The sequence below is a fragment of the Eptatretus burgeri genome, chromosome 4 (genome assembly GCF_056783735.1).
Source record: "Eptatretus burgeri isolate ZD-2024b chromosome 4, Ebu_testis_v1, whole genome shotgun sequence".
NCBI lineage: Eukaryota > Metazoa > Chordata > Myxini > Myxiniformes > Myxinidae > Eptatretus > Eptatretus burgeri.
In genome coordinates this window covers 41,138,319-41,153,162 of record NC_140964.1, presented here as the reverse complement: position 1 = coordinate 41,153,162, position 14,844 = coordinate 41,138,319, and the positions used below count along the sequence as shown (strand labels likewise).

General features: G+C 44.4%; 1 long non-coding RNA gene across 1 annotated transcript in view; it reads left to right on the top strand.

Annotated features, from left to right (window-relative positions):
• The window catches only part of LOC147027870 (uncharacterized), a 39,982-nt gene extending 26,890 nt beyond the window's left edge, over window positions 1-13,092 (top strand). Inside the window, exon 3 of the long non-coding RNA XR_015057315.1 lies at window positions 10,313-13,092. This is a non-coding gene — a long non-coding RNA (uncharacterized LOC147027870). The remainder of the gene's footprint in view (window positions 1-10,312) is intronic.
• Window positions 13,093-14,844: the final 1,752 nt, after the last annotated feature.

Here is a 14,844-nt window from a genome sequence, read left to right as displayed (position 1 = left end):
GGACTATCATGAACAAACAAAAGTACCCGTCCCTAGTGATGGGGTAAGCAAACAAAGGTGCCCATCCTCAGTGATGGGAAAAGTTTAAAGAGCAGGTTGCGGGTCACCAAACGTGTTCTGAAAATTTATCAATATGATTATATGTGCATTGAATAGTTCGATGCAAACTATTGTGGTTGCCTAACTATTGGGAAAATTAATGAAATTTAACTCCGAAGTTGTTATTTCTCGAGGCTGTTGAAAAAAACAGCCGCGTGCCATATATGGATGGTGACGTCACGTTCTCCAAAACAAAGCGGAAGCTCACTCTTTCATTGAAGAAGTGTCCAGTTGAGCGGGCCGTTCTTTCACTTTTTTTGAACTTGCAACTGTCTATATTATCCTATTTTTATTTTGAATTATTGTAGAACAAAGTTATTTGGATATTTGTACATCATGCCTCGTACGTGTGTAGTCATGTTTTGTGAAAATGGCTGGAAAAAGGGTAATCGCTCCCACCGATTCCCGAAGGAATCAAACATTCGCTGGCAGTGGATAAGATTTGTACAAACAAAACGGGCAAATTTTCCCTGCCTTTTAAACTTTTAAACAATATCTTTGTGGAAAAAGCGCTGCGGCCTAACATCTAGTCAAGGAGCCCTAGGCCCTGCGCGCTATCGAACATAAACCTTATAAAATATAGTAGTTTTACAAACTTCACAACTACCGAGTGTTAAGCATCCTAAGCGACTGCAAAAACCGAAAACAGAATTTGAATTGATTTTAAAACGAACCCGCAACGTCGATCGAAGCAAAAATCTCGATTCACCACAGGAATTCACGGCATTATTAAAAATTATTTTGTCAAAGTCATAAAACCGTAATATTCAGCCATCCATGAACAATCTTTACATAATCCGACAGCTTAACAAGTCAGGCATGTGATGATAACCTTTATTGGGATGAAAAATGATTTTTAAACCTCATCTTTGTGGAAAAAGCCCCGCGGCCTAGATCTAGCCAAGGCGCCCGCGGCCATCCGTGCCAGGCGCCCTCAACTTGAAACATTCATAACTCGACGAATAAAAGCTCAAATTGCACCAAACTGACCTTATTCCTGTGAGCTCACGTTCTCTGTTAGTGGGTGAACAATCCAACGCTTGGCGAATTCTGCTTCGCAATGATAGGAAGAGCCGACATCGAAGGATCAAAAAGCGACGTCGCTATTGACGCTTGGCCGCCACAAGCCAGTTATCCCTGTGGTAACTTTTCTGACACCTCTTGCTTAAAACCCAAGTCAAAAGGATCATGAGGCCATGCTTTCACGGTCTGTATTCGTACTGAAAATCAAGATCAAGCGAGCTTTCGCCCTTCTGCTCCACGGGAGGTTTCCGTCCTACCTGAGCTGGCAGTCAGTCCTGCCACTTGTACACGAAGTAGGCCGTTTTCTTGCACTTGCAAGTGGCTCAAATTTATATGGCTCAGGGCCAGAAACTCCATAGTATAAATTCCCATCATCCTCTGACTCATCCTCGGCAATATCGTAATGAAAACACTCAATTTCATCGCCGCTGAAATCACTCTCTGATTCGCATCTCGCCATTGTTTACACGCTGTTTCTGAATGTTCACGAAGTTTTCGGAGAACGTGACGTCATAGCATCTTCGGTAATTTCCGGACTGCTTTTCGATCACTGACAAAAGTTTTGACCTAAAAGATAATTTTAGCATATTTTGAGTTTCAAATGTAAGAAAATAATTGCCCAACAATTATTAATGTGCTTACAACCTTCGAATCACGCGAAGTCATCAGCGACCCAAAACCTGCTCTTTAAGTTAATCGATCAATTTAAATTATTTCATGGACTATAAAAACATTACTTGTGTTGGTTGCACTCTTGGTTTCACTTCGAGACAAAGCTCTGACTTATACCACCCATTGCCAAATGGTGGTGCAACATCGGGTGGCGGAGGTTGGATTTCGCAAAAAAGAATGCTTGCAAAATAAATTTTGGCACCAACATTATTTATGCCTGTTCTCCCATCATTTCAAAAGTGAATGTTAAGTTTTGCCTGCGTGCACAGCTTTTCAAATGCAGAGCGGGAAGTGGGTGCTGTAAATGGAGGAGAGACAAGCACACGGACAAACACCACAGCTTACAATATGTAAATAGATGACTTCCCTAATGAGGAACTTCAACACAGAAAGAGACCATTCGGCCAACCAAGCATTCGCAATGCTTGCCAACCTATGGCATTTATTTTGCAAACAGTCAATGATCATGGCAGGGCAAGAGCACTGAACAGTTTTGCAACAGAACAGTTTTGGATGCAACAGGACAAAAGGAATAGAAATAGGGAGGTGGGGGAGAGGGGAATGGGATGGAGGGAGGGAAATACCAACAGCGGAGTTGAAGGACAAAATAGAGGGAGACTTGGACAAACAATGGGTGTGGGGAGGAATGGGGTGGACAGGATGGACACAGAGGGAAACGTCTCTCCCTTTTTTCCATTTCTATGCTCCATCCATTTTTAATGTTGACTGTCAAGCAAGGAAGCAACAAGCACTTTTTAAAAAGTGTTTGATATAACTAATGACTAAGCCAAGGTTTGAACCACCAACCTCCTCAACTCAAATGTTCTAACCCCAACGAATTATGTCATCAAGTCCACCAAGTATTAAATTTAAGATTATTTTGGACCTCTGAGGTTTATTATTAAACGCTATTTTTAGATCACAATGCGAATGGGAGGATTTTCTTGAATGGGAGGACTTAGGGTGTCTGATTCATGGTTTCAGCGCCCACAGGCTCATCACTGGATTTGATATTCCAACGCTGGCAGTGTGGCAAAGGAGATTGACCATGTGCTCGTTGATGGTCAATGGAGGATGATCCAGAATTGCAAGGTCGACCAGAGTGCTCAGTTTCTTAAAACTGACCACCGGCTTGTTGTCGCACCTATTAAGTTGCGCCTTAAATCCAGGAGAATGGTACCATCGCAGCCGAGGCTGGAAGTTGGCAAGCTCAAGAATGAGAGGATAGCTGAGGAGTTTGCAAACAGGCTGAGTGGAGATTTTGGGATCTGGGGGCTTTGGGAGATCCTGAAGAGTTTTGGAGTGCCTTCAAGACCACTGTCCTTGATGTTGCCAGGATATGTCTTGGAACTCACTGTCGGGTTTTTTTTTTTTTTTTTTTTTTTTTTTTTTTTTTGTATACCTTGGTCGAGGCTCGTATGAGAGCTAACACTCAACTCACAGCAAGGAGGCATGAAACAAAAGGGGAGGGAGTGGAAGGGACAAAACATTGGGGAACAGACACAGGTGATCTGTGGAAGGGGGAGGGATGGGGATGGGAGGGGGAACAGGGGGAGGGGAAGATGGACATTAAAGGGACTTTCAGGAAGGAAAGCAGGAGAATTGAAGGAAGTGGGCTTGGGTGGATTATCGGGGGTAGAAAAGATCGAGGATTTGGATGGGGGAAGATAAGAGGTGGTGGTGAACAGCTGTTTTGAAAGCCTGGAGGGAAGAATGGGAAAGAATAGAGTGAGGAAGTTTATTCCAAAGGCGGGAAAAAGAGGAATGAAAGAGTGAAGATGAGCAGTGATTCGTGATTTTGGTAGTTTTACCAGAAGGGGTTGTTGGCGGACCTTGAGCGCCCTGTGGAAATGTGGTTGGGACAAATCACAGAGAGAGCAGGGGGGCAAGGCTGGAGAGGAGTCGGTAGAAGACAGAAAGACCACCGACCAACCTGCGGTGATTGAGTGAGAGGCCCAAAGACTCAGCTTCATTGCGGGAGATGCCAATGATCTTAAAAGCCCTGGTTTCGACAGCGTGAAGTCGAGAAAGGTGGGAGGCAGGAGCACCAGCCCAGAGGGGAGAGCAGTACTCCATCAGGCTACGGACAAAAGCTTTGTAAGTGGTCAGGAGCTCAAGAGGGCCGAGGAAGGACTTTGCACGACGGAGGATTCCCAGTCGGCGACTGGCTTTTGAGGCAAGGTTGGAAATGTGACTTTCCCAGGAAAGGTCATGGCAGATAGTGAGACCCAGAAGCTTGAAAGAAAAGACTTCTTCCAGAGGATTGTTGAGAAAGTGGATGGGGGTTTTGTAAACGGTCCTTTCGAAGAGACATAGTGAGAGTGTGAGATTTGTCTGGATTGAAAGACATGTTCCACGTGTTGGACCAGTTTGTGATTTTATCCAGATCTGCAGTGAGCGAAGAAGCTGCTGCTTGCCGGTCTGAGGGATGACAGATGGTACGGCAGAGGGTGGAGTCATCGGCAAAGAGAAATAGAGGATTTTCCAGAGAGTCCGAGAGATCATTGATGAAAACCAGAAAAAGAACAGGGCCCAGAACGCTACCTTGAGGAACTCCAGCCTGCACAGGAAGAGGGGATGAAAGAACTCCATTTAGGGCCACACGTTGACTGCGACAGGAGAGGAAGTCTGCGAGCCATGAGTGGAGATGGCCTTGAATACCATGGGAAGAGAGTTTGGTGAGTAGGGCAGGGTGCCAGACTGTGTCAAAAGCACGTGATATGTCCAGGGATACGGCTCGGATTTCCTGTCTGGCATTGAGGACCTCCATCCATTGATGGGAGAGCAGTAGCAGCATATCTAGGGTAGAGTGACCTGGTCTGAAACCAAATTGATGATTGGAAATCAAGCCATTGGAGAAGAGGAAGGATTTCATGTCTGGAAGCGATGATGGATTCCATAACCTTGCTGATGATTGGGAGAAGGCTGATTGGTCTATAGTTACAGGGATCTGTTTTTGCACCTTTTTTTATGCAGGGCAGTGATGTTAGCAGATTTCCAAGCAGATGGCAGATGACCTTGGGAAAATGAGAGGGTGAATAGAACAGAGAGAGGGTGAGCAAGAGCAGAAGAGCAGGCTTTGAGGACACGTGGGCTGATGCCGTCTGGACCGGTTGCCGAATCTGACTCGAGGTTTGAAAGCAAGCTCTCCACCTTGTCAGGAGAAAAGGATACAGAGTCCAGGGACAGTTTGGTGCGACTGGGTAAAGTGGGTAGAGATAGTGATGGGTTTGGGACACAAGATTTAGCTGCAAACACCGAGTTTAGACATTCAGCTTTATCACGTGTGGAATCAGCAGTGCGGCCATTTGAGGTAAGGGAGGGGATGGAGGGGGAACATACACCAGAAACAGATTTGATTAAACGCCACCAGGATTTTGAGGAGGGAGAGAGGTTTGAGAGTTCAGACTTGAGATGAGAAAGATGTTGTTTTCTGGCTCTCCTGAGGGTAGCTACACACTTGTTCCGAGCTTTGTGGAAAGAACTGAGATTGCTCTCAGTTGGGTTTGCTTTCCATGAGGCAAAGGCAAGTTGTTTCAGGACAACTGCCTCGCCACAAGCTTCAGTAAACCAAGGGCGGGAGGAAGGGGTAAGACAACTGAACACGAGAGGGGATAAATCTGTGCATGAGGGAGAGCAAGTTTCTTTGAAAGAATTCCCAGGATGAGTTGATGTTTGAGAAAGTAGTGATAGGAGACCAGTCTGTAAGTTTGATGGCTGCTCGGAGACCCTGCCAGTCGGCTTGAGTGAAATGCCAGACTCGACGGCGGTGAGGTGGTTCTCTGATAACAGCCAGAGAGATGTCCACTTTAACAAGGACGTGGTCAGAAGAACCAATTGGAGCGAAGGAAGAGCAGCAGATATTGTCAGGGAAATTTGTCAAAATCAGATCCAGAAGAGATGGAGTACCATTGGTTGAGATCCGGGTCGGGAAGTGGACCGATTGAGTCAGTCCCAATGAGTCACAGAAAGCTTTTGCTGATGTCCCATGGCAGGTGAGAGAGGTACCCACACCTAGCCAACTGGCGTGATGACAATTGAAGTCGCCACATAAGAGGAAGAGAGAGTTTGGATGAGAAGATAGAAGATGGTCCATGTTTTCGGAGAGTGAGGTGTAGATGGAGTCATCACTGTTCGGTGGACGGTACAGTACACATATAAACATGAGGTGGGAGTGGAGGGGAAGCCGAAGCCAGAGGTATTCCTGGGGGTGTGGGGGAGTGAGAGCAGTGCAGGGAGAGTGAGGAATAGAGTCTTTGATGAAGAGAGCAACACCTCCACCAGGACGAGGCTCAGGTCTGTCATACCGTAAGAGGGAGTAACCAGGGAGAGATACTTGGGAGTCAGACACGTCTTGGGAGAGGAAAGTTTCTGTTAGGCAGATAATGTCTGGTTTGTCAGTGGCAACCTGCATGGAAAGATCTGAAAGGTTTGAGCGAAGGCCCCGGATATTTGAGGTCCACACTTTTAATGAAGGGATAGGGGAGGAGGCTTTGGGTGCAGGAGGTGGAGGGGGCGGGGGAGGGTAGGACGAGGGACGAGGGGGGAGGTAAGGAGGGTTGCTGAAGGAGTGGGGGTAGTGCAGAATAGGGAGGGGAGGGGGCCGAATGAGGAGGAGAAAAGGCTCTGTGGTGCTGGGAGAGAGGGGGGACAAGAGACAAGGAAGATGGCAGTTGAGTATTTGAGGAGGTGGAGTGAGGAGATGGAGGTGAGAGGGCAGTGGAGGGGGGGAGGTTGGTGGGAGAGGGGGGGGGCAACTTAGAGAAGGAAGAGTGAGGGGGATGAAAGGTGGGAGAAAGGTGAGGGGGGAATTTTTGAAAGAGGTGAGAGGGAGGCTTGGAGGGAGAAGAGTGGGATGGTTGCTTTGAGAGTGAGAGTGAGGGGTGAGGGGGGTGAGTTGGCACTGAAGTTGGAAAAAAAGAATGGTTGATGGAAAGCGAGCATCCATGGCAAACTGTGGTTTTTAAAAGTTTTAGGTCAGAGATGCGATTTAACACAATTCTTGATGGATGCAATGAAGGCGAATTCAGAGCATGGAGAGAAGAAGCGCTGTAATAGTTGGATTTTTTTAGGCAAGGAATGAAGGAGAGGTCGAAATGAAAGCAGTCTGTTGAAATAGCAGAAGAGTAGTGCATTGTGAAACAGTAAAGAGTACCACATGTGAGAGAGAGGAAGATGAAGCATCATAAGATCGTTTTTGTTGTTAATATTAATGTATGAGAGAGTTCAACAGATTAGGTCATGGAAATGTAAAAAAAAAAAAAAAGAAATCGAGGAAGACATTCTGGGTGAAAAATAATTTTGTCTCTCTAGCGATTCTGGACACCATTAACCAGTGTCGCAAGGCCAGGCTGAATGGCAGAGCTGAGCTGTTCAGGGAGCTGAGGCATTAAACTGTACGTGCACGAAGAGTGGACGAGGAGGCCTAAGTACGAGGAATCTGTGATGGTGTAGAGCATCACCTGTGGTCAAGTGATTCTCGTCCTGCTTACAGGGGAATTCGCACATTACGTTCCTCCAAGCCTGTCCCTCGGTGTACTGCAGTTAGAGCAGAGGGTAGTGGGCTCTTGACAGAGGAGTCCGAAGTGAAGGCCAACTGGGCCGGTTACTTTGAGTGGCTGTACCAGGCTGATCCACCAGCTGTTGAGTTGGATGTCAGGGGTGTTACTATTCCTATTGATAACCCTCCAATCAACTGTGGTCCACCTTTGTTTATGGAAACACAGGCTGTGGTGAACCGGTTGAAATGGGGTGAAGCTCCTGGGATTTGTGGCATCCATATTGAACTTCTCAAGGCTGGTGGAAATGCTGTACTCGTGTTGTTGCATGCAGTTCTGTGCTTTGCCTGGAACACAGTCATCATCCCAATTGACTGGAATAGGGGCCTTGTTGTCCCTCTCTGGAAAGGGAAGGGTGATTGCCAAGACTGCAACAACTACCGAGGGGTGACGCTGCTCTCAGTGCCGGGCAAGGTCTTTGCTCAGATAATTCTTGATTGGGTTCGCCACCATCTGCTTGAGCACCAGCGTCCAGAGCAGTCAGGCTTTACACCAAAGAGGTCAACGATTGACCGTATCCTTGCTCTTCAGGTCCTCACCGAATGTCGACGAGAGTTTCGGCAGGGGCTGCTTGCAGCCTATGTTGATCTCTACAAAGCTTTTGATGCAGTGAATCGTGATGTCCTCTGGAGGATTCTTGGTCTTCGTGGGGTGCCACCAAAACTGATCGATCTGATGTCTGAACTCTACTCTGGTACTGAGAGCGCTGTGAGATGTGGTGGTACCATCTCTGACTTATTTCCACTTGTTACCGGAGTTCATCAGGGGTGTGTACTGGCCCCCACACTTTGTAGCATTTGTATGGATTGGATTCTCGGGAGGATGTCGGAGAGATCAAGCTGCGGTGCATCCTTCGTGAATGTCAAAATCTCTGACGTTAATTTCGCAGATGATGCAGTCATCTTTGCGAAGACTTCAGATATCATTTTGGGGGCCCTCGAGGTGCTGAATGAGGAGTTGGAGCCACTGGGATGATGGGTTTCCTGGGTCAAAACTAATGTCCAGGCTTTCAATGACATCGTGGATGCTGCTGTCCTGTCTGTGCCTGTTTGTGGCGAGGATGTTGAGGTCATGGAGAGATTCACATCTTTGCTGGCTGTGAGTCAGAGGTCAATTGACGTCTGGGTCGGGCCTGGGGAGTCATGGATTCACTGGATAATGGGGTGTGGCGCTGCCGGTACCTGTACGGGAGGACGAAAGTCCGAGTCTTCAGATCCTTGGTGCTTCCAGTCTTGCTCTATGGATGCGAGACTTGGACTCCGACCAAGGATCTGAGATGGAGACTTGATTCCTTTGGTACCAGGTCTCTTCGGAGAATCCTTGGCGATCGCTGGTCAACTTTGTGTCCAACGAGCAGTTGCTGAGAGAGACTCAAATGAGATTTGTTACCTGCATAGTCCGTGAAGATCAGCTGTAGCTGTAAGGACATGTGGCTCATTTTCCTGACGCTGATCCTGCTCACCAGATTCTCTCAGCGAGGGAGTCTCGTGAGTGGAGGAGGCCAATGGGCTGACCATGTGCCTCATAGTTGCAGCGGGTTGATCGGCATCTCAAGGAGATGGGGATGGGCTTGGCATCTGCCTGGGGGATGGCCAGACGGAGGTCCCTGGAGTACCGGTGGAAAGGACGCAACGATGCGCTGCTCTGGCGCATGCTCCCATATCTGACCTGACCCTCTCACTTGTCCAGCCTTGCCCCATTCGACATGGAAGAACACATGGCCAAGTCACCGTCACCGAACTAGTCCAAGGTTCGCAAGGCTCATCTCTATGTCAAGCCACACAAAGGAGAACTTAACCTTACCACCTGTCCTTAATACATATTTCAAAATGTCCAAAGATGACGTGAACACAAATGGTGGTTAAGGCATATAACCAATGACAGTCCCCTACCTCGTTAGCCATAAACATAAAAAAAAAACCTATAAAGTTAAACAACACTCATACAACATCTACCTTTCCACTGTTAATCTAAACATCGATGCATCCCTACACCTTTTCAACAAGACCATGCCAAGGACATAGGTCTTTCCCTGTACACAAGAAACAAAAAGTGGGTTAAAGCAATTGGTTAATGTCCGTCCGTCCGTCAGACTGCCCATAAATGTCAGTTTATGATTAGGAACAACGTAATTTAAACTAGATATTATATTTTGAACATAAATCAGAACATGAATCGGAAAACAAACCTGCCATTTAACCGTACTTTGTCTCTGAATTCATCTTGAACACACATGCGCAGAGAGGGGAGAGATAATATTTTTTACTCTGTTGTCTTGCAGTCAAACAAAATTGAAAAGCATTCCAAAGAGGAAACCTCCTGTTTTTAAGGACGTCATAACTCATAAAACAAACAGAGTGGGGCCAATGAGTGTCACAATCGACCAAATGCTGATACAAGCACCAAACTTTGCATAAACACACCCCCTTTGGGAAACTTATTCGAGAAAATCGTTATCGACTTGAAAATCCAAGATGGCCACCAATCATAGCCTCGCATGTCATTTTCAGCCATAGAACTTGACACAGGTAACAGATTTGAACGGTGTTAATTATTGGTGTTAATTTCGATGTTTTTGACCATGCCGAAGCCAATTCTGCATATTTGAGTCTCTCAGATACTTTATTTTATAATTTGTGACCATTTTAACCCTCGCTGGTGGGTTTACAGTAATGTTAAGCATTTTCTCTGGACAGTACTATTCTCATTTATCTATAATAAAAAAAACCCAATGCAGTTCATGTTCTGCTTACGATCTGGTCAGCTATCATGGTTAAACTCACTGTCAAAGCCTTTTAATCTCTGGTAAGACTGCCCTCCGTTCAAACCATGGGTTAGTTCCAGTCTTGGTCGTGGAATCGGCTCCTAAAATTGTGAACGGTCAGCGTTTATGTTTTTTTTTTCCATTTGTTGTATGAATCATACTGCATACTAATTGTGAGTGCCCTTTCATCCTCCAGATTGATGACACTCAGTGTGACCACTCCTCATTTTCATAAATGCCAAGGTGAGCCAATGAAAAAAGCCAATAATTCACAAGGTTTCGGAAAAGCGATGATAATAATAGAAAACCTATACGCCAAAAAAACCTATAGAAAACCAAGACGCCAAGGTGCACAACGAATAGCCAAGATCTTGTGAAAAAAGCCAAGGAGTGGCCACACTGATGACACTGGCACTGGTTCTCACTGCTCAGCCAACAGGGAAGTCTTATAGATAGACATGGATATACCAACTCCGTCTACATAATCAGCCTATCAAGAGTCCAAGGTGACTCTATGTACAGTGCCAAGTTTAAACAACACTGCATGGGGTGACATCTACCACTCAGAACATCTGAGAGGTCTCAAATATCCAAGCCTTCAGTCTAAATGGCAGACCGATTGGGAAAAATGTTGCCTCTGTCAACAAGACAAGGGAGAAGAGCTCAATACACCTCCAACCTCCTACGGTCCAGAGCAGGAAGGCAATACCAATGTTTCCACAAATGTCTCACTCTTTCAGGCAGTAAATGCTTCACCCATAAAGCTGGATCAAACAAGACTCGATGAAGGAGGGAGTATTGATGAAACGTTTAGAAAGCAAGATATCATCAGAGCTGTCGTTTATTGTTTAATAACAGAAAGCTACAAAGAGCCCAGAAAAGAACGTCATTACCAAATGAAAGCACAACAGAAGACTCCCAAAGCCAAAGAAAAATGCCAAGGAGAAGTCCTAATCAACCTGAATGTATTTTATGCAAGAAATTAGGACAATAATCTGAACTTAGACATGCCATGATGCAACAAACTGAATGACAGAGTGAATGAATGTTCTATAAACCCCTCAAGAAGAACAAGATTAACTTCTTCAAGCAAGAATGTGTTGCCGTTGACCTCAATCACAAGGCACTTAAGGAAGACTGGTGCCTCTTCTCACAGCTCTTTATATCATGCCAGAGCAGGCAGTGTGACTTAAGCGAGTTCTTCAAGTATGAAAAACAGTCAGTTCCTGCTTCTTTGACTGACAATGAGAAGCTATACACCTGTCAGAAATCAAATCTTGTTGAACTTCTCCAATCCCAAGTGACAACACCAGACACAGAACCAGAAGCAGATGCTATCATCATTGATGGATCAGCATTGGTAAACTCTCTGCCCACACATACATAAAAAAAAACATTTTATGACTATGCCAGAGTAAATATCCTCCCAACTATAGAAGCAATATCTGCCAAGTACAAGAGAACAGACTTTGTCTTTGATGTGTATCATCCATCCAGCTTGAAGTCTGAAACAAGAACGAAGCGAGGAAAGGGAGTCAGAAGGAGGGTGACATGAACTAACAAGACACCAAAAAACTGGCAGAGCTTCCTTCGTGATGCCAACAAGACAGAATTTATTTACCCTGTCTATCTTGTTTACCCTGTGTACCCTGCCCCATACATCTCCCGTCCACAGATCTCCTCACATCTCTGTTCCCCACTGTTTAATTCTTCCCTCTCCTCTCCTGCTGCCCTTGTTGTACGTTCTGTGTATCAGCTCTCATACAAGCCAAGACATTGTGTTAAAAAAAGTTAAAAAAAGACATAAAATGTCATAGCCCCCATTGTTTTAGTAATTTTGCTGCATGGAGTTAAAGGGCTGGTTCATATTTATGTACAACTAAAATTGCCGCCAGTACACCAGTCGGCCATCTTTTATCAGATGGCAAAATAAAGCGAGGGGCATGTGTATGCCATCACATGCTGTGCTTGTGCCAAGTTTGAGCAAAATCGGACCATGCATGTCTGAGAAATGGTTGGGAACACATTTAAGTTACAAAATGGCCACCAGTCAGCCATCTTGGATCTGATGTCAGAAAAAAAAAATGATATGTATATGTAAGCCATCATGCATTATATGTGTGCCAAGTTTGAATAAGATCGTTAAACGCATGTCTGAGAAATGGTTGAGGACGTGTTTGACACCTGGTTATTTTTTTTTTTTTACAACTAACATGGCAGCCAGTTGACATCTTCGATCTGATGTCTAAAAAAAAAAATGGCGTGCTTATGTTCACCATTATGTGTTGTCTTTGTACCAAGTACAAATAAAATCGGTCCATAAATGTCCGAGATATGGTTGAGGACGCAGGCACTCACACATGCACGCACGCACACACAGACACGAAAATCGAGACCAAATCCATAAGCTCCTGTTTCGGACTAAGTCCAACAGGGGCTAGTAAAACAGTAAATGACAGGAGACGAAAATGTAACTGATTCGATTTTGTTTCTTAACATCATATTGTTTTCATGTGTGTGTACTATAAAATATAATTGCATACTATTGTGTTTTTGCTTTCACTCTGCTGTGTTTGTAATAATCCTCCATTCCAACTGAAAATCATCCCAACACATTTCCTGTACATATACCCAAATACCCCTTGGAATCTTGCGTATCATGTTGTGCTGTATGGATACCTTTTGTTTATTCTATTGGTGCCGCTGTCTGGCTATGTATGCACTTGCTTGTCATTTTTGCACTTTAATAGGACATTTAGCAATTTTTTTTGGTGCCCGTGAAGTTTTGCTTATGGTGATAATTCACAGCTGTACCTAAAGAACAGAGCAGCACCCATGTTGCTATCACCGATCTTCCCTCATACTGAGTGCACCAATGTACATGGAAAGGCTAAAGGGACAAGACAATTTAATGAATAACCACATGAACTAGCCTGAATAATTCATGCAAAGCTGCAGCAACAATTACAAGTTTCATTCCCCCATGGAATCTCTGTGTTTAACTCTGGAAAGTCTCCACACACGTAAACACTTTCTAATGTATAAGTTTTCTATTCAACTGCACATTCTATAAGTAAGCACATATTCCACCCCAAAGTGCTACAACTCTGAGCTTGCAGCAATAATTCCAGCTATGCATGCTCCTATCACATTAAATGCCTCATCAAGATAAAAGGTGCAAATAAAACAACAAAACAGTAACCACAACTACCAAAGCACAGTAGCCACCACAAATCTCTTACCCCAGCATCATAAGTAATCCTTAATTCCATCATATACCACTTTACTATTTTGACAAAGCATCCACAGTATAGCAGTCTGGAATCCCACCAGCAAAGAGAGTTTCTCCAACACTTTCTCAATTCTCCTTCCCTTGAGCGATATCAGATGAGTTTATTGATTCTCAGTTAAAATTTGTGTGACGGTTTAAAGGATTATCGAGCAGTGGCAGCTTTTCTCGAGTCGAGAACAGAGAAGCAGGAAGAAAGAAGAGAGGACTGCCCAGACTGCTACCATTAAGCACTACCAAAAGTGGGTAGAGTATAAGATTGAAAAAGTTTACATCGATCAGATTAAACAAGTATATAAGGCTTGGGAAGGTGGCTTTTATGGAAGGCCTTTGTATGACTAAAATATTTTAAAATAATAATTTAAAGTTCAAAAACATCAAAACTGGCACACTGAAAAGCATGGTGTTTTGGGGGTGAAGCATTAAAAGATTTCTTGAATTCTCATCACATTCGTCTTGTCTAAAGCCTTTCAAGCAAAAATGCTGTGGAGAACATATAGTTTCAAAGCTAGTAATAAGTGTACTGTGTATAGACAAAGTCAAATTACATGGTTGTCCACCGTAATCTCCAAAATGGCTAACCATTATCTCAGCTTATGGGGAGCCAAAAGCACGTGCACCTGAAGATATAATGTCAAATCTTGCATAAGACAAAACTTCTTATTGGCAAAATGAATGCATTGCAGTTCCATTGATGGGTAAAATAGACCATCACAACAATGATTACAGCAACCCCACCAACTATTTATATTTGGATGCGTTTTGGATTGTATTATTTTACAACCGAAGATGAAAAAACATAAAAAAAAATAAAAACAATGTCACCCGCAGGGTGACCCGTATCTTGCCAAAAGGTGACCACGTGTGACTTCTTTAAGGTCACACTGAGGTGAACAGAGCTGCTATCCACCAGGAGCGACTCCTTGAGGAATATCTGCCTACGAGAGATTCCGATGAGAATCGTTCTACAGAGTAACCATGAAAAATATGCGTTTTCCTCATAACGTCACCAAATGACGTCATAATGTCTCAAGCTTGACATATCTATAAAGCACTCATCGAGGTGTTCAATTTGAGGTACTACACGATATGGTTCCTAAAACTTGAAAATTTGACCTTGGGGTCAAATATGTTTGACCTCAGGCGCTAACCATGAAGGTCAAGGCCAATCGCCACCAAAAATTAATCAGCTGAGCGCCAGAACATGAACTATATTCCCATGAAGTTTGAAGACGATCCGATCAAAATTACGGAAAAAAATAAGGGTTTCGTTGACTCCCCTGATTTGCGACAGTGACCTTGACCTTTGACCTTGACCTTCAAAATTTTGTGCACTGAAAGGGACCTCTATAGGCCTCTGATATGCGAAGTTACAAAAATTTCCAATGTTAACTGTGCTCTGCAGAATTTTTTATACGTGATTACAGACAAACAAACAA